Source organism: Cupressus sempervirens, chromosome 10 (genome assembly GCF_028749045.1).
Source record: "Cupressus sempervirens isolate cs-2001-9-10 chromosome 10, ASM2874904v1, whole genome shotgun sequence".
Lineage (NCBI taxonomy): Eukaryota > Viridiplantae > Streptophyta > Pinopsida > Cupressales > Cupressaceae > Cupressus > Cupressus sempervirens.
In genome coordinates this window covers 615893882-615916184 of record NC_143127.1, presented here as the reverse complement: position 1 = coordinate 615916184, position 22303 = coordinate 615893882, and the positions used below count along the sequence as shown (strand labels likewise).

General features: G+C 35.8%; 1 protein-coding gene across 2 annotated transcripts in view; it reads left to right on the top strand.

Annotated features, from left to right (window-relative positions):
- The first annotated feature begins 1363 nt into the window (after positions 1–1363).
- The window catches only part of LOC149535348 (uncharacterized), a 195453-nt gene continuing 174513 nt past the window's right edge, over positions 1364–22303 (top strand). Inside the window, exon 1 of one of the 2 annotated variants that reach the window (XM_089803948.1) lies at positions 1364–1544. The gene's annotated coding sequence lies outside the window, so the exon portion shown is untranslated. Of the gene's footprint in view, positions 1545–1606; positions 1720–22303 lie in introns of those variants that run through there. The other variant, XM_089803947.1, reaches the window with a different exon arrangement.

Genomic DNA, 22303 nt, shown 5'->3' with positions numbered 1-22303 from the left:
GCAGAACCGTCATGTAGGAGAATTTCTCCAAATTCATTGATAGTTTGATAGATGTATCCTTTGGTAATCAAAACAGAGTTGCAAAAATCCAAAAACTCAGCGGATGCATACATGTGGCCACAAAGGAACTGCAAGATCGATTGAATGTTGTGAAGGAGTTGGCTAGGGAGCATTCTAAGTGGCTCTTGAGATACATCAACATACACATGCCTAGGCATGAAGAGCTAATCCCAATCATTGTTGCTGCTAAGGCATATAGGGCAAAAGTTGAAAAGGGAAAGAAGGCGAAGTGATTCATATTCCGCCTCTTTATTTTCTGATGTAATAATTGTAATACGACAAACTAGTTTCTTGCCATTTGTCATTCTTTTGAGAAGATGAACCGATTGAACTTCTATTGTAATGGTCATCTCAGAATCCTATATGTATGAAATTGAAATATTAATAAAAGGTCGGCTAATTTTTGGCATGAAATACTTGATGTTGCAGAGTCAATTGAATGTTATCTTGTATCAATTATTCTTTGTTCCATTTCTGTTAGTTGTTAATTACATGTTTTCTCTTTAATCTAAGTTGAAGAAAGGAACAAACGAAGTTTCATTCCCTTGTTTTGAAGTAGTAAATGGATGTGATAAGTAGTGTCATGGCATGTTCAAAGAAAAACCTCTTAGATGTATTTCCTTCCAGTTAATTTTTCTTTCCTTGTAGCTTAGATTTGAATTGAATAAGATAATATTAGCTATTATAACATTTTTAGTTATTAAGCTTTGTGAGTTCATAGGATGTGTGCGTTCACGAACTTAACCAATTGTTTAGAAATTACTTCTTGCCTAAGTTAGATCCTGTTTAGGCTTGACTCAGTTTTACCTCTCCTGTTCTCAGGTCAAGAACACACCCCATATCAGTTTTAGGAACAAAACATAATTCATTGCAAATCCATAACAGGGAGTTGTAACTGCTAATTCAGAGAAAAGTTAGCCTTTTGAAGCAACTTTTCAACTATTAGTAATCAGATATTGTTCATAATTTGGGCATTTAAGAGTTAGAATAAAAAAGAACAATTTGTTTACCAACACAACTCTTGCAACATCAAAGTTGATCATGTCCCATAATTCATAGAAGAAGGCCATAGGGAATCCATGAGGAACTTTATAGGCACCCATAATAATAAAGACAAATTTGTGACAAACTATAGACATTGTTATTTTAAAAGCCAATATTTTCTGTTTTTAGAAAAAAATAAAAATAAGAATGGAAGTGCAAAAGGTCAATTTGCAAGTGTGACCCTCATTATTCACTATACATCACAGTTTTTAAAGGAAACACCCACCATTCCATGTGACATATATTTTCCCTTCATTAGGTGAAAAGCAAAATCATGAGGTCGAGGATTCTCGACATATCATCCAGACGGGAGACTCCGCTGCAGTGGCCTGTTATTCCACCGGCAACAGCCGGTAGCGCGCAGCTTTCAAGATATTTGCTTCCCGCTACGACTCTTCTATGGCGAAAATAGACAGCAAGTTCATCTTCGACAGTCGATTGTGCGTCGCTTTCATATCTTCCATTTGCGATATAAGTACTTGCTATTATCAAACACACATTTATGCCAGAGTTTTCTCTCGGAAATGTTTATGAATTAAATTTGTAGAGGCTCATAAGACTCACCAAATGGTTTCTATTCAAATTTTGCAATCCCAAATACAAGAGATTGACGACGTAAGGAGTTTGAATTGCATATAATCACTTCATGTTTCAATTTAGATTTTTTGATATTTATTTGAAAATTTGTCCAATTTCTCGTGTAGAAAGAAAATGTCATACTCTGAACAATTTGTATTTTCACTGACCAAATTTTGAATCATCAGGCTTCTTTTTAAACTTAGCACTTCATAGTCAATTGCCTGTTGCGTCTATCTAGGGTTTGTTATACTTTTGCCACGGAAAATATAGTTTCATTATGTATTATGCATTTTATAAGTGAGCTTTGAGTTTCTTTTTCTATTTTGATGCAAATTTATTGAATTCTAAGTAATTATTTTTTTAATAAGAAATGTGAAGGATAAATGTGGAAATTTGGAATTTTAAATATTGTTTTTGAAGAGTCGGAGCTAAATAATGTTATTTTCTATGATTTGGAGCGAATATCATCTGTTCTACAAATTGTAGTTAACTTGGCACATTATGAGGTCGTCTGAGCAATTTCAAAAAGATATTTGAAGATTCAGAGTTGCATACTATTTGTTCAAATGTGTTATAAATTTTAAACAATGCGAGGTTTTCTGAGGAATCTTAAAATATATTTTCAATAACCAGGCTTATTTTTGTGTTAAAACATTTTCAATAAATTTAGGAGTTAGATCCACATCACTTCCATCGGCTGCTGTGTTTCTCCAATTTTTGTGCATGGCATTATATCCCCGGATTTTATGGACTATGTGAATGGCCATTAAAATAACATGTAAAGTTAATAGCCCACACAGGTAGACGATTTGGCTTGAGGTTGTGCATATTTCCCCATGGTCTCGGCTTCAAATCTCTCGAGTTTAAGAGGTGAGACATCTTGGCAGTGGTTGATCTCACCCGTGGGGGACTAGTCTCACGCTAGCTTGCACGGTTCACTAGTCATTGGTTGCTGGGCTAGGTCGTGGGAATACTCCCATGTATTAAAACAAACATATAAGGTTAATGTTTGACTTCTTAAATTACAAATAAATCATAAATGCTTAAAATACCATCAAGAAACCTATAGAAGCTTAGAAAGAAGACTCCATAAATGTTTCACTTTCATCGGGTGGACTGACAATCTTAGACATAATATGAAATGTGAACTTTATTGAGAGATGCGAATCATGGTACAGGGGTATGTTGAACAACAAGCTTAGAAAGAAGACTCGATATTCAATTGATATCTTAAAAACTGCTTGTCTTTCTCTCTCTTCCCCTGTCTATTATTTTGGTTAATAGTAAATGACAATGGAGTCTCTTTGGGCTGGCTTTGGGGAACTCCCTTTTATAGTTTGATTAATTTTAGACTTAGAATGCTTCAAAGAATATGATATTCTTTATTTGTTTGATGTGGGAGGCTAACTCAATTCTTGGGGACAGCGATGAGATATTGGGAAGTCCCAACAATGGTCACAGGAATCTAGCAAGATCTAGAAAATCCCAATAAAAAGGTTGAGATCTACAAAACTTCACAGAAAGGGAGACGATTGGAGGCCTCTCCAAGTCCCTTAGACATCCGAGACATCATTGATCTAGAGGACATATACTTGTGAAACTTTGATCTGTACTATGTAGTCATGTGATAACTAGTTGTATGTAAGAACACCAATGCTACAGAAGCAACATACTAATTATACTGTAGATTCCGTTGCATTTGCATTTTAGAGAGAAGCCAACTCCTTTTGAGGGTGGGCCTGATATATTTTTTGCTCAGGGAGGAGGGAGAGGATGCCTTACCAGAAGTATGAGAGAGGGCAGGAAGCAGAACAATGCCAATGTTCAAAGGTTCTTTTTTAATGGAGAAACAAAGCCCTTTCATACCATCTATGTTTCCAAGCTCCTAACTCATCCTCAAGCTCAAGCCCATGACTATAAATTCTGAAGTAGTTATTTGCGGTAAGAGCCACAATTGTTGGGGTTGACTTAGGCAGGAAAATGTGGCAAAGAAGTTGAAGGCTGTAGGCATTTTAAATTTTTCCTTATGACTGAGATGCAGGGTAAAGGCCTCCTAGAGAGTCTTGGTGAGTAATACTATTTCAGAACAGCCTGACCCAAAATATATTGAATAATGCTTTGAGAATGAGAATTTGAACTTTCAATGCTTTGGGGACATCATTTGAAAATGAAGCATAAAGACAATATAAACCCCAAGCACATTAGAGGCAAAAGTAAAATGAATTGAAGAGACCCCATCTTTACATAGGCAAATCAGGTTTGAATAAGACATTGGCAAGATTAAAAATAGAATTGTAAAGTTTCTGAAGTGCTAGAAATTGTGAGAGTAGTTGCATGCGATAAAATTGAGCAAGTGCATGAGTGAAAAGACACACAAGTAATGAACACAAGGAATTACCTTAGAGAAATTGGGAAAAAAGCTGCAAGTTTAAGTCATGACTCTGACATCAACCAATCAGAAGAAGAAATACAAACCAATTGCTCCAATGGAGCCTCCCAATCCATTGTGGGACTATATTGGCACTATTGCAATGCAATTACAAGCTAGCCTTGTATGCAAATTACTTAAGACAAACTTTTTTGTTCCTAAACTTGGTTTTACAAGATTTAAAAAAAACTCTAGATCATTTTATATAAGCTCAATAGGTATATTTCTGCTTCAACATAAGTAGCCAGGAAACAGAAAAGTTCTACTTAGGAATAATTAGGCAGCACTTAATATGTCTGCTTGGTCCTCTTTGTTCCTTCTGTAAATGGGTAAAGGCCTCCTAGAGAGTCTCGGTGAGTAATACTATTGCAGAAAAGCCTGACCCAAAATATATTGAATAATGCTTTGAGAATGAGAGTTTGAACATTCAATGCTTTGGGGACATCATTTGAAGATGAAGCATAAAGACAATATAAACCCCAAGCACATTACAGGCAAAAATAAAATGAATGGAAGAGACCCCATCTTTACATAGGCAAATGAGGTTTGAATAAGACATTGGCAAGATTAAAAATAGAATTGTAAAGTTTCTGGAGTGCTAGAAATTGTGAGCGTAGTTGCATGTGATGAAATTGAGCAAGTGCATGAGTGAAAAGACACACAAGTAATGAACACAAGGAATTACCTTAGAGAATTTGGGAAAAAGCTGCAAGTTTAACTCATGACTTTGAGCATGCAATTTACTTAAGACAACTTTTTTTCGTTCGTAAACTTGGTCTTACAAGCTTTAAAAAAAACTCTAGATCATTTTATATAAGCTCAATAGGTATATTTCTGCTTCAACATAAGTAGCCAGGAAACAAAAAAGTTCTACTTAGGAATAATTAGGCACCCCTTATTGTCTGCTTGGTCCGCTTTGGTCCTGTAAATTGGATGTATTCTGCAGCGCTGATTATGTTTGTGTGATCTTTATTCCGTGTCTGCAACTACTATTGACCCTTAGGTATCTGGAGCACCTTAGATCCTTCTTGTTCTTTTCTGGTCAGTTCTCTGCACTTTCTATTGATCAACTTCTGTCCTACAAGTGTGGCTAGAAAAATGTCCCGAGTTCTGAATTGTTCAGACTTCAACAATTCACGAAGGAAGATGATTTATTGGCAAAAACTGTATTATAACAATTGTGAATGGTTCATCTGGGTTTGTAGTATGTACTGCACCGATATGAAGGATTTTTATCCCCAAAACCTTAAGGACTCTTGTGGCTCTCATTTTGTCTTTCGCATATCGCCTAGTTTATTATGGCAACTAGCTCTTCAATCCAATCTGCCAATTTTCCCACTCTCTCTTTCTTGTTTTCCTTGCTTCCTATTCAAGGTAAGATAATTCTCCAACTCGTATTTTACATTGGGTACAAAGTCTTGAAGAAGTCAACAATGGGTCTTGTTCTTCATCATTGAGCATGATTGGCTCAACATTCACAACTGAATACATTGCCATATAAAATGGCATTCCTAATCTAAATGCTTTATTTCCTCCTTGCTCAACAAGTCTAATGGGACCATGCTTAAGTGGTGGCATTTTCTCGCTTTGTGTTCTTTCAATCAATTTTTCCTGGCTCCCTTTTGGCTCTCTCATCGTAAAATTAAATAGATTAGGAAGAAAGCAACCAAAGGTATGTTTCAAAAGGATATTGTTTTGCAGAATTTTGCATTTTCCTATTGTATGACTGTTGAATAAATGCCAAATTATCATCCCCAGTCCGTGGAATACTTCCTATTGTACTCCCTTAAGACTTGCATCAATTTTGTGTATGCAACAAGATTTCGATCATCTTTTTGGGGATGGAAAGTAGCTGGCCTCCTCGTCAATCTTGTATCAATTCTCCTTGACTAAGGATCTGAAATCTGACCAAGAACATCACATACTGTCTGAAGTAATAGAACAAGACAAACCAAATGTATCCAAACATTAGTGAAAAATAAATAACTTCATTGACCTTTTTAAATTTCTTGTATGGAATTAGTGGAGACATTTTTCTGAATTTCACTCCCTTTGGTCTTTTTTATACAAAGGTGAATTGGTAAGCTATTCAACCATCATCTATTGCCAGGTCATAGGTTCAATTGTTGAGTGCTACTCCTATAAATCCTCCCACGCTTGGTGTAAATACAGCATGAAGTGGACTGCTAACCCCCAAGGGAATTAAACTGAGGTTGCCCAGTGATAAACACTCAGCTGTGAGCAATCAGCTTATGCACCAGGGACACCCCCTTATGAATTGAAAAACATGTAAAACCATCTTGCATTTTTTATGGTACACTTAACCATGCAGATATGCCACTGTATTTGCTATACCACCCCTTATGAACTGAGAAACATGAAACATCATCTTTTTTTGTTGGTGGTATACATAGCCATGCAAATACAGTACTGTACTTGCTACATCAAAGGGACATGCAACTTTGAGCTGTGTGCTTCTCTCACAAGCAGAATATTTTATTTCATCTGAACAGAAAGACTTCCCAACTTGTAGAGATGCCCATATTTGAGATGACAGTCTTCCTAATGCTTAATTTGTACTTTTTGTCCCTTTCAAGAGTGAAATTGTTCCTCCAAATATCCTTAATGTTCATAGTCTTCAGCATTTGCCTCATCTTGACAACAGATTAGCCAACTTGTACACCTTTTGTTAATTGACGATCAAATTAAATTATTGTATGAAATCCATCTATCTGTAATACCGTGTTGCTATATGTCTGATTCTTTTTACATATACTGAAGTAGTTAGTGACCCGTATAAAAATAGTTCCCATGCCCCATCAAATAGTAAACTGCCCCATGGAAAAGTCTAGATTGATAGCATTCTGGCTTTCTTTCAGTAGAATCACACTTACGGTGTGATCATCTGCATCTGCTAAATTTCAATCAATAGTTGCAAATTAGCTGCTGCGAAACTCATTGCTTTGCTGATTGCACATTTGAATTCTTGTAATCTACATTGTTGATAATTGCACCTAGTAAAAGGCTTAATACTTCGGTTATCAAATGCCAGGGTGCTTCAAATGTGGAGAATGGTTATATGAACTGCAAATCTGTTTGATAGCTCTTACAAAAACTTCTTGTCTTGCTTGGGTTGATAGCTAGCCCTCTTCATCCTTATCTTTGTATGGTTGATCATAACCTCTCCTCATCTAATCACATGTCCCAAGTAGAGTAGTGAATGTTGTACAAAATAACATGTCGTCTCATTTTGTGAAGCAGTTTGTTCTCCTTTAGTACTTGCAACTTGCAAAAATTGTCTTAATTGCATTTGATGCTCATCATATATATTGCCAAATGCAATTGCAGCCTTTGATCGTTAATCTCATGGAAGTCATAAGAGCAATAAAAAAATGAATGGGAAGTGAGCCATTCATATTGACCTCAGCTTGCCTTGGCAGTTGTTTTACCCATGTTTATATTTGTTGATACCTTACTTAAAGTTCATCTTAAGGAATCACTTGGAATGTTGGAGTTGATGTAACAAGTCTTCAATTGGTGGAAGACGATACTTTTTCTTGATGGTATATTGTTCAAGGGTCTACACCAAATACATGTTGTTTGTTTTGGTACCATGACAACGGGAGAATCACATGGAGATGTGCTAGGACAGATTATCCCCCGCCCTAATAAAAATTGAAGTTGTTTGTTTACCTCCTTTTCATCCATAATTGATAGACAATACAAGCCAAGGTTGGGAAGAGAGCAATTTTGTTCCAAATGGATCTCTTGCAGTACTACTCTCTCAGGTGGAAGTCCTCTGGGCTTTTGGTATACTTCTTTCAAGTGCTGAAACAACTTGCTTATAAGTATTTCTCTTTGCTGGCATATATGCTATAAGATGCCTTACTTGAACAAGCTCATTGTCTTGGTTACAAACTTACAAGTAAACTTTTCCATTCAATTTTACTTCAGCCACATCTTAAATAAATAAATTAAACCTCTCTCTTGCACAAACCATTTTTTAAAATTTAATTGTATTATCTTGGGTAGCATTTACTAAAGAGAGCTTGGATTTACTTTTATTGCATTAATGGTGAAATTATGGTTGGCCTTGACCAAGCAGTATTTGTCGTTTCTTTTCACAAAGATAGCATATCAGGTATACAAATGGGCTACCAATTGCTACACAATTATCTAGGGGAACAACATTGTTGATGGGGGTTTTGCACACCGCCAACAAAGAATAAAATCCACCGAGTTTATCCTACTCTCACTTGAACAAAGAACTCTCAAGTGCTTTTAGATATGATGAAATGAGATATCTCCAAGGTTCCTATTGTTAGTCTTGACTGTGCATGGATAGACTTAGTGGATATGATGTGATATTGCTGGAAATCATAAGGGGATTTATGTGAATTATTCCTGGAATGTGGTGGCAAATCTCTCTCATTGTGGATGATTCCACCTAATCTAACTTGATTGATTCAAAAGAAATAGCAAAAAGGATTAGGGTTCATAGAGACTAAAGTTGGAATTCCTAAGGACAATGACAATGATGGGTAATGGTTTAGACTGATGGATCCCACCAAACTGATTTCTTCTTAACTAGAATATCACAGTGCTGCAAAAATAGTGCAATCTTCTAGGGAGGCAAAGGATTTTCATAGTGCAAATATATATTCAAATACCCAACAATGGTGCAATTCAAACATGCATTTACAATTGAACTTAATGCTATAATTGTGTTCAATTTAACTGTGCACTGCACCTTACATCAGCAAGATGCAAATGGTATGTACTATAAACTAGAAACCCATCATGCATCTTTGCATATAACCATTAAAACCATTGAACTGCAATTAACTTTGAAGAATGAAAACCATGCAAACATTAAAGTAACACATAGAAGACACCATAACTTCAATGCTCAACTTGTATTAACTTCATATATCATGTATAACAATTTTTGTCCTTCAGCTCCTATAACATCAGCAGCTGCTTCTGCCAAAACTAACTACTTAACTGTACAAATGAGAGATGCGTTGCTTTTATAGAGAAGGCTTGCTAGATCAATGATGGAGAGTTGCTCAACACCAAGGGCTGAGATTTGCGTTCTATAAACATCTCAACATTAAAGTATTATATCTTTCACCTACTTTCACCTGAAGATGAAATTTCACATTTCCCAAGTAGAATAGGACAAAACTATGTGGCGGAATATTATTTGAGTTTTCTTCATTATATCTGCCTTGATTTTCATTAGGAATTTTCATTCCTTTTCAAAATATGTTTTCAAACATTTCGTCTAAGAAATATTCATTCCCCGACTGACATTCTCCTGATGTTATCTTAAATTTCCAGAAATTTTTAATGTACTTCTCGAATCTCTATGACGTTCTCCAGTGAGTTGGGGAGTTCATATGGCCTTGTCGTCTTGCTTTGTTTTGAGCATTCTTTTAAACTTCTTCCGATATTTGAATTTTCGTCCAACATTCCTTGTTCCATCCTGGGGCATTCTCCACATTCGTATGCTGGCATCTGCATAAACACATTACACAACTATTATTGTTCATAGTGCTATTGTCATAATCAAGAACATCCCAAAATCCAACCCATCACTATCATCAATTGTTGTAGCATCAGATCCTCCTCATCAATTGTGGACCAAGTTAATCAAGATCATGTGTGGATTGGCGTTAAAGTATATGTAACATCCCCTTTTTCCCAGCCTTAAACAACAACTATCATAAGTTTGAACACAGTCACTTTTTCATATTCATGAGCATTAGATGGCAGTTATAACAGCTATTTAGATGTTCATATGAAAGAGTTAAACAGCAATAGAAGATTATCCCAAAATCCAACCTCATCAGTATCATCAATTGTTGTAGCATCAGATCCTCCTCATCAATTGTGGATCAAGTTAATCAAGATCACGTGTGGATTGGCATTAAAGTATCTGTAACATCCCGTTTTTTCCCAGCCTTAACCAACAACTATCATAACATTGAACACAATCACTTTTTCATATTCATGAGCATGAGATGGCAGTTATAACAGCTATTTAGATGTTCACATGAAAGAGTTAAACAACAATAGCAGATTAAAGAAGCATTCAATGAACAAATATATATATATAACTGCCATCATAACTAACCATCACTGTAATAAGCTATTTTTTCATAACAATTTAAATATAGATAAAAGATACATTACTTTTCATAATCATATGAAGGACAATTATAACTATTACGATAATAGACAATCCTCTATTATTAGTTAATGGTAATCTATTGTAAATATCTAGTTAGTTATAGCTAGCTGTAGCTTTTTTACCTTTTTCAGCTAGAATAGAATGTTTCTATTCTTTACGATTGTTTTCTAAGGAAACATCATTTTATTCTTTTGTATATAATGACCTTTCGGTCTCTGTTAGTAACAAGCAAATATTTTTCAATTTCTTCGTAATATGGTATCAAAGCCAATACTCTAAATTTTTTTGGAAATAATTATAATTTCTTGGTTGAAATTATCTGCCTTTTATTTTTGAAATTATTTACATGCATATTTGCTTCCAACTCTCTCTGTAATTTGACTAGGGTTTCCGTTTAGAGAGATTTGAATTTGTCGACTTTTGGTTCGGATCTGCAACCCATTTTTGTCCAAATCCGTCTGTTTTTTTTGCACATTTCTGCCATTTTTTGTACTTTTTTTTGAATATTAAAAATGCTTAGCTACACAATCTAAGCAATCAGGTTCGCTGCCCAAAGTGATCAATGCAAAGCACACTGAGCAAATAGAGTCTGCCTTTTATGCCTTCATGGCTAAAAGACTTGCAGATCATGTGAAGTCGTCTGCCTAGTACATTGATTCAGGTGCCTCTTGTCATTTCACTCATTGCAGAGATTGGTTTGCTGACTACCAACCTTATTCAGACTCTTTTATTTTTGGTGGCGGAGAAGAGTACACAGTTGTCGACAAAGGCAACATTCATATTCAGTCTGCTGGGAGAAATCTCATTTTTCTCGATGTGTACTACGTTGCAGGGATGGAACTAAATCTACTCTCAGTCAGTTCGCTGTTGCGCCATTCTCTACACTTGGATGTCACCTTCAGTTCACATCAGTGCACCATCATTGATCGGGTGACATAGTCTACTGTTGCAATGGGTCTTGAGAATCATGGTCTTTTCAAACTTACTGATTTTGGTGATTCTCAAGACTTAGCTAAGGCTTGCTCGGCGGTCTTCTGTTAGCACACTTTGGCTTCAGCGATATGGACACTTGAATGTGTATTATCTCTCATAGCTTGCTCGGGATGAGCTTGTTCTTGGATTGGCAGAGATTCAGACTCAATAGCTTGGAGTTTGTGATGCATGCTAGGCTGGGAAGCAACATCGCACACCTTTCACCAATGGCGATTCATGACCCACTTCTCAAATACTTCAGCTTGTTCATGCCGATACCTGCAGGCCTATGGCCACTCCTATTCTTGGGTCCAAGTATTTTCTATTGTTTGTTGATGATTTCAGTAGAAAAATGTGGGTGTATTTCCTTAAAAAGAAATCAGATGCATTTTCTGTATTTTAGAAGTTTAAACCTTTAGTTGAAAAAGAGTCTAGGAAATCTATTATTACTCTTAGATCAGACAATGGGGGGGAACTTTGTTCTAATGTTTTCTCTAGCTTCTTGGATACACATGGCATCAAATGCTAGTTAACCACACCCCACATGCCACAATAGAACAATGTAGTTGACCGTTGAAATTAGATAATCACCGAGATGGCTCGATCCATGCTCGAATATAGACATGTTCCAAAGAAGTTTTGTGCAGAAGCAGTTAAAACTACAGATTATCTATTGAACTGATCATCCACAGTGGTAGTCAAATGTAAAACTCTGGAAGAGGCTTGGTTAGGTCGTAAGCCCAGAATTAGCCACTTGAAGGTTTTTGGCTCCCTTGCTTTTGTTTGGATCCCTGATGCATTACGCACCGAGTTGGATGCCAAGAGTCAGAAACTCATGCTTGCGGGATACAAACTCTTCACAAAGCCTACTGCGTGATCGATGTTGAGACATCTCGTCTCATCTATATTTGTGACGTAGTCTTTGATGAGCAACGATGACCATTCATGCATGTTTCTCCTGTTTCTGATCCAGTAGACCAGCCTATGAAGGCTTATGATTTGGGAGTTCGACTTCTATTAGGTCCTCTTGATGGGAGGGCTCCAGTACCTCTTATAGCTCCAGTTATACCAGTGATTGCTGTACAGAACCTCCAGCTTCTCCTTCAGGATCACCTCGATTTGTAGATGCTTCGCTTGAGTTTTATCCAGATTCTTCTGATGAGGAACCTGATCACCAAGCATCTCCTGATACTAATGTTGGTCATTGTCCTCTTCGGCCTAACTGGTGTGCTAAGACACATGTTGATCTTCATGATGATGAGCTCATTGATGGGAGAATTGCTCGGAAAAAGAGTAAATCTACAGAGTCTATTAACTTTGCTTTCATGGCCAACATCATAGTGTGTTTGAACCTCAAACATATTCCGAGGCTAAAGGAATTCCAGAGTGGGAGCTCATTTAGTTGCGAAGGGCTTTTCTCAACATTAGGGCATCGATTATGAGGAGACCTTTGCTCCTGTAAAGATGAGCACCATCAAATTAGTCCTAGCCATGATAACATAGTTTGGCTAGAAAGTCCATCAAATGGACATCAAGAGTGCTTTCTTAAATGACGATCTCCATGAAGAGGTCTACATAATGCAACCTCTTGGTTTGAAGGTTGCTGGTAAAGACCATCAGGTTCTCAAATTGGTAAAAGGTCTCTATGGCTTGAAGTAGGGCCCTCGGGCATAGTGCATAAAAAATGATAAGTACCTCAGTGATTAAGGCTTCAAGAAGCCAATAGTGGCATGTTGTGATGGTTAAGTTGTTGAGTTGTTATTCTTGCCATCAAAGTTCAAATCTAATGGGGATGAGGTCCCTCGTTTGTGGCCTCACTAGTTCATAGCTCCAGGTCAAAAGTGTTTACCCCTCTTTAAAAAAAAAAGGCTTTAAGAAGAGTTCTTCAGACTCAAATTTTTACATCAAGACTACTAACAACGACATCATCCTTCTAGTTATTTATGTGGATGATTTGGCCATCACTAGCAGTTTGACATCTTTGATTCAGGGAATCAAATAGAAATTATGCCAGTCTTTTGATATGACTGACCTTGGGCTCATGCATTATTGCCTAGGTGTTGAGGTTTGGTAACAGTCTTTTGGTATATTCATCTCTCAGTGCAACTATGCCAGGGCCTTGTTAGATAAATTTTGTATGCAAGATTGCAAGCTTGCATCTACACCTACGGAGAAAGGTCTCAAGTTATCCGCAAAGTCTGATTTTCCTTTCGTTGATGATATTACATACATGCAACTAGTAGGCAGCCTCATCTACCTCTCTCCTACTAGGCCTGATATCAGCTTCGCAGTAAGCTATATCTCACACTTTATGACAGCTCAAGGCTGATTATTGGATGGCAACAAAGCGTGTGCTTCATTATGTGAAGGGCACTTCCGATTATGGACTTATGTACTCTCGAAGTTCTAATCTTAAACTTAGTGGGTTCACCGATTCAGATTGGATAGGCTCGGTTGATGATAAAAAGTCAACTTTTGGATGTGTGTTCAGTTTGGGATTCGGTGTAGTCACATGGACCAGTACGAAGCAGCAGGCAGTTTCCCTCTCCTCTAGAGAGGCCGAATATAGAGGGATTGTTAAGGCATGATGTGAAGCTGTTTGGCTTCGTTAGATGGGATATGCAGATGTTACTAGTAGGATCGACAACTCTATTTGTTGATAATGAAGGCGTTATCACGTTAGCCTGAAATCTAGGCTTCCATGAACGAACCAAGCATGTGGACATTCACTATCACTACATACGCCAGCTAGTTGAAGACAGGATGATAGACTTGTAGTATGTTTCTACCACAGATCAGACTGCAAACATTCTCACTAAGCCTCTTGGTCCTGATAAGTTTTTCATATTCAGAGGACAGCTTGGTGTTCTAGATAGATTAACCATTAAGGGAGGGTATTACGATAATAGATAATTGTCTATTATTAGTTAATGGTAATCTATTGTAAATATCTAGTTAGTTGTAGCTTTTTTAGCTTTCTCAGCTAGAATAGAATGTTTGTATTCTTTACGATCGTTTCTTAAGGAAACATTGTTTTATTCTTTTGTATATAATGACCTTTCGGTCTCTGTTAATAACAAGCAAATATTTTCTAATTACTTCGTAATAATAACTACACATATTCCAATCATAGGGATCCACAGTTATAACAGATTAATTGAATCCTAGTCAATTGAAAAGAGAGTAGCTACTTTAATCATATGAACCATCTAAACATATCTTCAACTGAACTTGCAAGAACATAAAAGTAAAATACCCGTTAAAGAAGATAACTTGAATGCAAATAATGTCTCTGTCTTGTACAAGTCTTGGCATCTGGTGGAGAGGATAAGCATTGTCACGGGTTTAACCTTCCAATCGTGGACCCTTAACTATTCCCATACGGTCTCAACTAAGAAAGACCCTCCCTACTCGGGATTAGGCATGGGACACCGATGTCTTGCCATTGAGCATCCTAGTGTTAGAGTGTCAGCTAGGCTATGGAGTCCTTCTCATCAACCCATTTCCCAACAACTAAAAACCTTGCCTTGTAGTGATCACAGCAACAAGCATGCCACTAAACCTACCTTGGCCCAAAACAAGACTTATACCTATTGACCACCATGAGATGACTCAGTCTAAATTACTTACTTATGTTCAATGCATATTTGTTTAGTGCTGATTGTTCTTTTTGTCTTGCAGGTTCTTTCACATAATCTTAATTATTAGACCACACCCTTCATCTTGACCTTACTAGTCAACTTAGATGAATCTCGGTGGGGCTGTCCACTAAACTCTGACTTATAACAAATGTACGAAGGAGAAGTTCCTTGGTATTTTCATGTATCTTATCTTTATCTCAATGAGGATGTCCTCATTATCTCAGATGGCATATGGATAATGCCTTTGTATAAAATTAGCACAAAATTGTATTTTTCCTCTCTAATTTAACTTTTGAAAGTAACACTCATTTGTGTATAGCATTTAACTAAGTATAATTAATTTCTAGTACTTAAGGAAATCAGCTTGCAAATATGACATTCCATTTCGGATTCTTGTCCCTCTGACTCCAATTCATGACATTACCAATTGCTTATTCTACGTACTTAATCTCAGAATTAATAAACATAATTTAAGAACAGAAATGTGAAGAAGAAGGCACAACCTGATCTGCTAGTAGGTGTGATCACTTTCGATTGCTAGAAATGCTTGTACGGCTCCTTGATTGTAGTATATCAACCTCAGGTGATGTGGGAGCAATCACAGAGGGAAATAATCATGATATGAATGGAAACCACTGGTGGATATATCAGCAAGAGCATTGTAAACCTAGTTATGAACCATGGAAAAAATGAATACAATACTCAATATGATCAACGACAGTTTATATGTAATACTCAAATGGGCTCAATGGTAATATGAATGTAATTCTCAATACAAAAATGTGAATAAAATCTCAGAGACGACGATATGGAAACACAGATAGCAATTGATACTCAAAACATTGATGTGTGGAATGTTGTTGGTAAGAATGAAATCTCAATAAAAAAAAAGAAAATATCAAATAGGCCGCTGAAAATAAAGAGAGCCGATGACATGAAATAATATTATTAAATCATTGCCAAAGGTCAGAAATAATAATTTTACTCCCAATGTGTTAATATAATGATACCATCCTATATCTACTTATTCTTGTATATGCATGTACACATGTATATATGTGATATTCTAAGCATATGTATCTTGTGTGCTTCTTATTTTAAGTGGGCGTATACGTTCATGTATGTCTCATTTGAATTTATGCATATATATGTATATACATGTACAAGTACATGTAGGTACCATGGTACCGTTGTGTTAGGATATGGCAGTTATCACATGAAGCTCTGAGTTCAAAAATATATCTATATACAATTGTATTCCACTTTAATTATTTTGTCATCTTATTAGATGCGTAGACCAATTTAGCTCATGGTGATCACATGGTATACCCTTGCTTGCTTAGTCTAGTTTTCCCTTGACCAAGGTGGTTTAGGTTCCATACCTGTTAGCTCAATGGTAGAAGGTGCCCACATGCCCTTTTCCTTTTTTTGGCAATGCTTCTCCCCTTCTGTTGTGTTCCTGCAAAAGAAGTTTATCAAGGTAATAACGTATATCCAAGTTGTTTAGTCAAAATTAAATATCATATTAGCTAAACCACTTGCTATTCATATAACATCACAACGAAAACCATTATTTCAATTTCTCATGAAACATAACGATTATCCAACTCTTCAATTTTACATGAAGCCATAACGAATAACTGATTTTCACCAATCAATTCATGTTTGCATGAAGTCTCAACGACTATATAGAATATTTTAACATTGAGCAAAATAGGGGATGTAACATACCTCCATCTTGTGTTTCATCGTCCTTGATGAACTTTGCAATTTAAAATACTAAAGGATTTATAGGAACAACACCAAAACATCGGTCCATGGCATACTGTAACCCAATTCAAATATTAAATAATGTATCAAATCAAATATTTGTTCCTCAATGATTTTGCAAAATTAAATTGCATACAACCTTAAAATCACATGATAGCACACACATACGTGTGCTTAAGTACCATACTTTGGTATCACATGATTTTGACTCCACTAGTAGATACTTCATGTCTACTTCCTGTCATTCTCATACATATACACTCATAATACTTTTAGTGCATTCAAAATGTCAATAACTCAAGAAGATAATATTTCAATTTAATATCAAGAGTCAACATTTTTCTTTTAAACTTATGATTTATTAACTCATTTTTGATCGCATTGTGATCATGAGTAAAAAATAAATATAATCAGTCATACGTATCATCAAACATAGGGTTCTCTTTGGTAAGTATATCATCTAGGCATGCTTGCCAATTACTTTTATAGGTTAGGGAATCCACTTTTCCCATTCATATGACCTAGGTCCTCATGCCCATTTTGTCACAATAATATTTCGATAGAAGTTTTTAAGTCCTTTAAAACAATATATCCTTCGAGTCTTAATATGATTAAGCAATCAATGTAATACAAGTGTGCTCAATATATACATATGCATCCCATTACATCATGATAATTCATTACCATATGGAATCATTACAACATGTATATTATACATCTATAACATTGCATCCAAAAGTATAACCATAATACACTATGGAATATCACAACACATCCAATCAAGACCATCGAGGTCATAATATACATGGTACCATACTATCTTCATCCCAGTCTCCTAAGCCATTGGACTACATGTCCACATGCAAATCTTGTGATGGGACTGGAGCCCATATGCTTTGCATGTTCTATCCACAAATCATTCCTGTTGTGGCTCAGACCCTAGATCCAATCTTTCCTCAAAAAATTTCATTTCCTTGGGATTCTACCTCTAGAAAGCCTAGCCATAGGGTGGTTAGTTTCCCTCGCTTATCCATAATCAAGTTCATAATAATGTGCTTTGCTAAGAAACAGGTTTCATGCAATGTCTCTTATATAATCACTTGTATTAGTAATATTATAAAAAGTTTCACAGAGATGTATTTTCCACAAATTTCATCTTTCCATAATGATCCATCAAATGCTTCTCATAGCATCTGCTTTCCTATATCTTGTTCAATATGCATTATTTCGCATAATGCATTTCCAATTTATGCACCTACGTTCATACTAATTTAGTTCGATCATTTTATGACAATTGGGACATATGTAAAATAATATCTAATTGCAAAATCTCAACTACCATTTCATATGAACAAAAATGTAATTGCATAAAGCATAATACAAAAACTGAGATAATCATGCAACTAAAAGAAATATCTGTTTACTAACAAGGTTTTTATCACACCACATCAAGAGAAGTAGAAATTGGTTTGTATTGTGCAAGTCTAGGCATTTGGACCTAGTGTAATACCCACCCATTCTCTACTAAGAAAGACCCCACCTTGTAAGGAAAAAGATGTGTACACAATCTCATCTTGCCACCTGAGCATCCTAGTGTTAGAGTTGTCAACTACACATCCGACTAGACTGCGGGTACCTCCCAATAGTCCATCCATCCGACTATGAGTTATCCTGACCTCTAGTGATCATAGCAGCATCATTCACAACTAAACCTACCTTGGCTAGGGATTTTCGTGGGACACTATGTGCCTGATCACCCACTACTCGACTTGACAGATTGACTAGATTTCAATTATTTTATTTTTCATAGATTTGATTCATCTTATTGATTTTGCAGGTTTACCCAATTGTCCAATTCGTATGGATTACACTACTCATCTTAGCTCTTCTTGGCTATCCTTGGCGATCTTTGTTTTTTTTTTAAATCTTGCTTTATAAAATATTTGGTTATGTAAAGTAAATCGAACATAGCTCTTTAAGGAAAATCAGACACCTATCCCTGCACATCCTGTTCGTTTCCTTAGGCTTATCCTGCTCTTTACAAACAAGATTCATGATAAATCATTTGTGGATAAGTTTGTCTAGCATTCCAAGTTGTGATAAGTTGGGTTCTCATATTCGTTCTCCTGGCAGGAGTCTGTTAAGGTTGTAGCTTCAATCGGATTGATTCGATCTGAGATACATTATTGTTATTGATAAATCATCATTTCCTATATATACTTATCCATGTTAAATAGTATATTCTTGTATATAATATATATTTGTTATACTTATTTCTTTTTTTGTTAATATATTACTATTATTAAATGATGATTAACCCATAGAGACATGTCTCTCATATTTATATGAGATTCAAATCTGCATTTGGAACACACTTATAACAATGGTAATGTTAGCACATTTGCAGAATACGATCTTTGAACATCAACATGGTATCAGAGCCAAACTGCAAATGTACCATGAGAAATGAAGACAAATAATTTGATAGATCGAAGGGAAAAATACATACGATCCCAGGAAACTATATCAAGCAGATAAAATTCACGAAAGAGCAGGAGGAAGTGTTGGGAGCCATATGGAAGGAATTATAGTGTTGAAAACCTTTTACCATAAACAAACAAGCATCATCGTCATCAGCATTATAGTTGGGAAGGAGGCAATTGAAAATTGCAGGAGAAGAGGAATCGGGAAGTGGTTATTTGACTTGGTAAACCAGATACGAACATGGGACATAGAATAACTGCGAAGATTATTATATAAACCTATAATCATTAGTGCTAAGAAATCGATAGCAAAAGGAACATTACAGAGAGAGGTTGACAACATAGGCCAGACTAAATGGAACGAGACATTTCTGCACAGTCAGAGGAAGAGGAATATCGTCTCAGTGAAGGCAGTAGCTATGCATGCACAAGAAATTATATTATGGCAAAAGCATCAGCAATGTAGTCAGGGGAGATCCAAAAATATTACAAGGGTGGTGTTTTAATATGATGGAGAAACTGACGAGGAAGATTATAGTAAGGACTATGTCATGTCTGATAAACAAAGGTGGTGACCAAGCATTTCCAAAGATGTCAAATATGTAGTGAACAAATTATATATATATATCTGAATCCATCTCAACGCTAATACCATTTGACATAAACAATCAACAATTACAGATATCGAATCAGAAGGATGGATTAAGGAGAATCAAAACCAATAGAGTGGGCACCCAATATTTAGTATTTTATTCGGAAAGCCATACAAATATAGAGAATAAACAGTCAGTGAGCAATGCAATGGGATTATTATGAATGTTAAGAAATATAGATGTTCAGTACCTTATATCAGATAGACGAGAGATTGCAGATAGTAAACATAATTGGAAACTGGCAGTCAACAGATAAAAACAAAAGATATACAGGAATCCTTGACTGTGAATTTAGTATATTGAATACTTAACATACGACCACCTCATAAGTCTGTGCAGACCAGATGTACCAATATGAGAATGTATTGAATGTTACGATTATCGAGTTCAACTTTATAAGATATTAGAGGTTAATAATTGTATTTGAGATAGTAATTCCTCTTAGAGAATTCAAGGATTGTGAGTCACTTACTAGAGTGAAGATTACCGACAACTTCCATCTCTGTAGTATAAAACCAGATTTGCATATATTGAGGTTGTTAACACAACTCCAATAATAAAGAATTTGAAGAGAGATCAGTAATAATAAATAATCCATTGAGGAAAGTCGACACTAAACTCTACATCGGAAATATAAGAAATGCATGGTAAGGCAGAAAAAAAAGGAAATAAAAAGGAAGCATTATTCAGTTGGGGAATTCGAGGATTGTGAGTCACTTACTAGAGTGAAGATTAGTGACAACTTCCATCTCTGTAGTATAAAACCAGATTTGCATATATTGAGGTTGTTAGCACAACTCCAATAATAAAGAATGTGAAAAGAGATTAGTAATAATAAATAATCCGTTGAGGAAAGTTGACACTAAACTCTACATCAGAAATATAAGAAATGCATGGTAAGGCAGGAAAAAAAAGGAAAAAAAGAGGAGATCATTATTCAGTTGGAAACAAATAATTATAAATCACAACTGACACCATTGATTGTAAGTAAGGAAGACACATATCGGGCACAATAAAAAATTGAGTAGACAAAATCTGCAGACTTCGACAATGATTCTTTCCATATTAAATATGGAGTACCAGACGGAAATCTAGTCCAATGTGGAGTCATAGATAATAACAGATGAATCGCACCATATGGGGTGGAAGTCAGTGTTAACAGAACATGGTGATAGGAAGAAGATACACATAGGTAACAAAGACAGGAGAGTTAGTGATAGCAAATTAGATAAGAAGAGGAAGGTAGATATAACTGATGAGTATTATGCATCTACACATATGAGGGATGTTATCAATGCTAAAGGCATCAACTAGAATATTAACTAGTTGACTATATTAATCAATATCTTTGCCATGGATTCATTAGCAACAATAGATCAGAAACCTGTATATTGGATATCAATTAATGTTGGCAAATAGAAATATCTAAGAAGGATGAGACATGCTCACACAAATAAGAGGCAGTCATTCTAAGAGCTAGTGAAATGCCATTACACAGGCTTGTCAAAACTATCAATATTTTGCCTGTAGGTTGAAGCTTGCTTCGACACCATCAAAAACCTGTTTACACAATAAATATTTTGCTTGAACACCATCAATACCCTCGATTAGATAGTGAGACTGCTAAATATGTTTAGATGTGCTAAACCGAAGCTTGCGACTACTAGTTATAAGGATTTTGCTACGAATTGGAAGCTACTCCCACTACGCGGGTAGAAGGTTATCATTATTAATGTCTATTTGAATGATTGTCAATGAAAATAAAGACAGGGCTGCTAGCTTCTCTGAAGGCATTAGAAAGTTGTGCCCTTCCCTCCACACAACTTCCTAGTACAATTAATTTGACCGGGCATTATGAGTAAATGGTGGTTTATGCCCATGTCTTCACAACAAGACTGACACATGGAGCAGTTGATTAACATTATTCTCATTTGAAGAGATATTGATGATCCAAACCCACGTTTAGTAATGTTTGCATTCCAGTGTACAAGGTTGATTGAATTGCCACAACATTAGACACACACATCAGTGCAATCATGGACCTTGTCTATTATTCTATATGCATGTAGGAATATAATAGAGTTGTTCCTGAATACCTGCTGAATACACACAAGAGACAAAGATTGTATTAAACTAGATTAAACATGGTATATAATGTGATCCATATTGATATCGTCGCCTCCAATAATGTAGAGGCAACTCATGATGAATTGTGTGAAGTGGGCCACCATAAATTGTGGGTGTTAAAAGGAAGATATCAAATAATTCAAGTTTTGATAACACCTGTGAAATAATATTCTTTAATAAAAAGACTATAATTGGTGAATTACATACTTAGTGGCCTTCATTCGAAGGATAGGGAAGCATGTGACTAATACACGAGCTTAGAATGACATTTAAAGATTTAGTCTAGAGGCTTTGGAAATAGAATTCACAACTCCCTACTTTGACAAAATGGTGCAATTGTTGCAAAGACT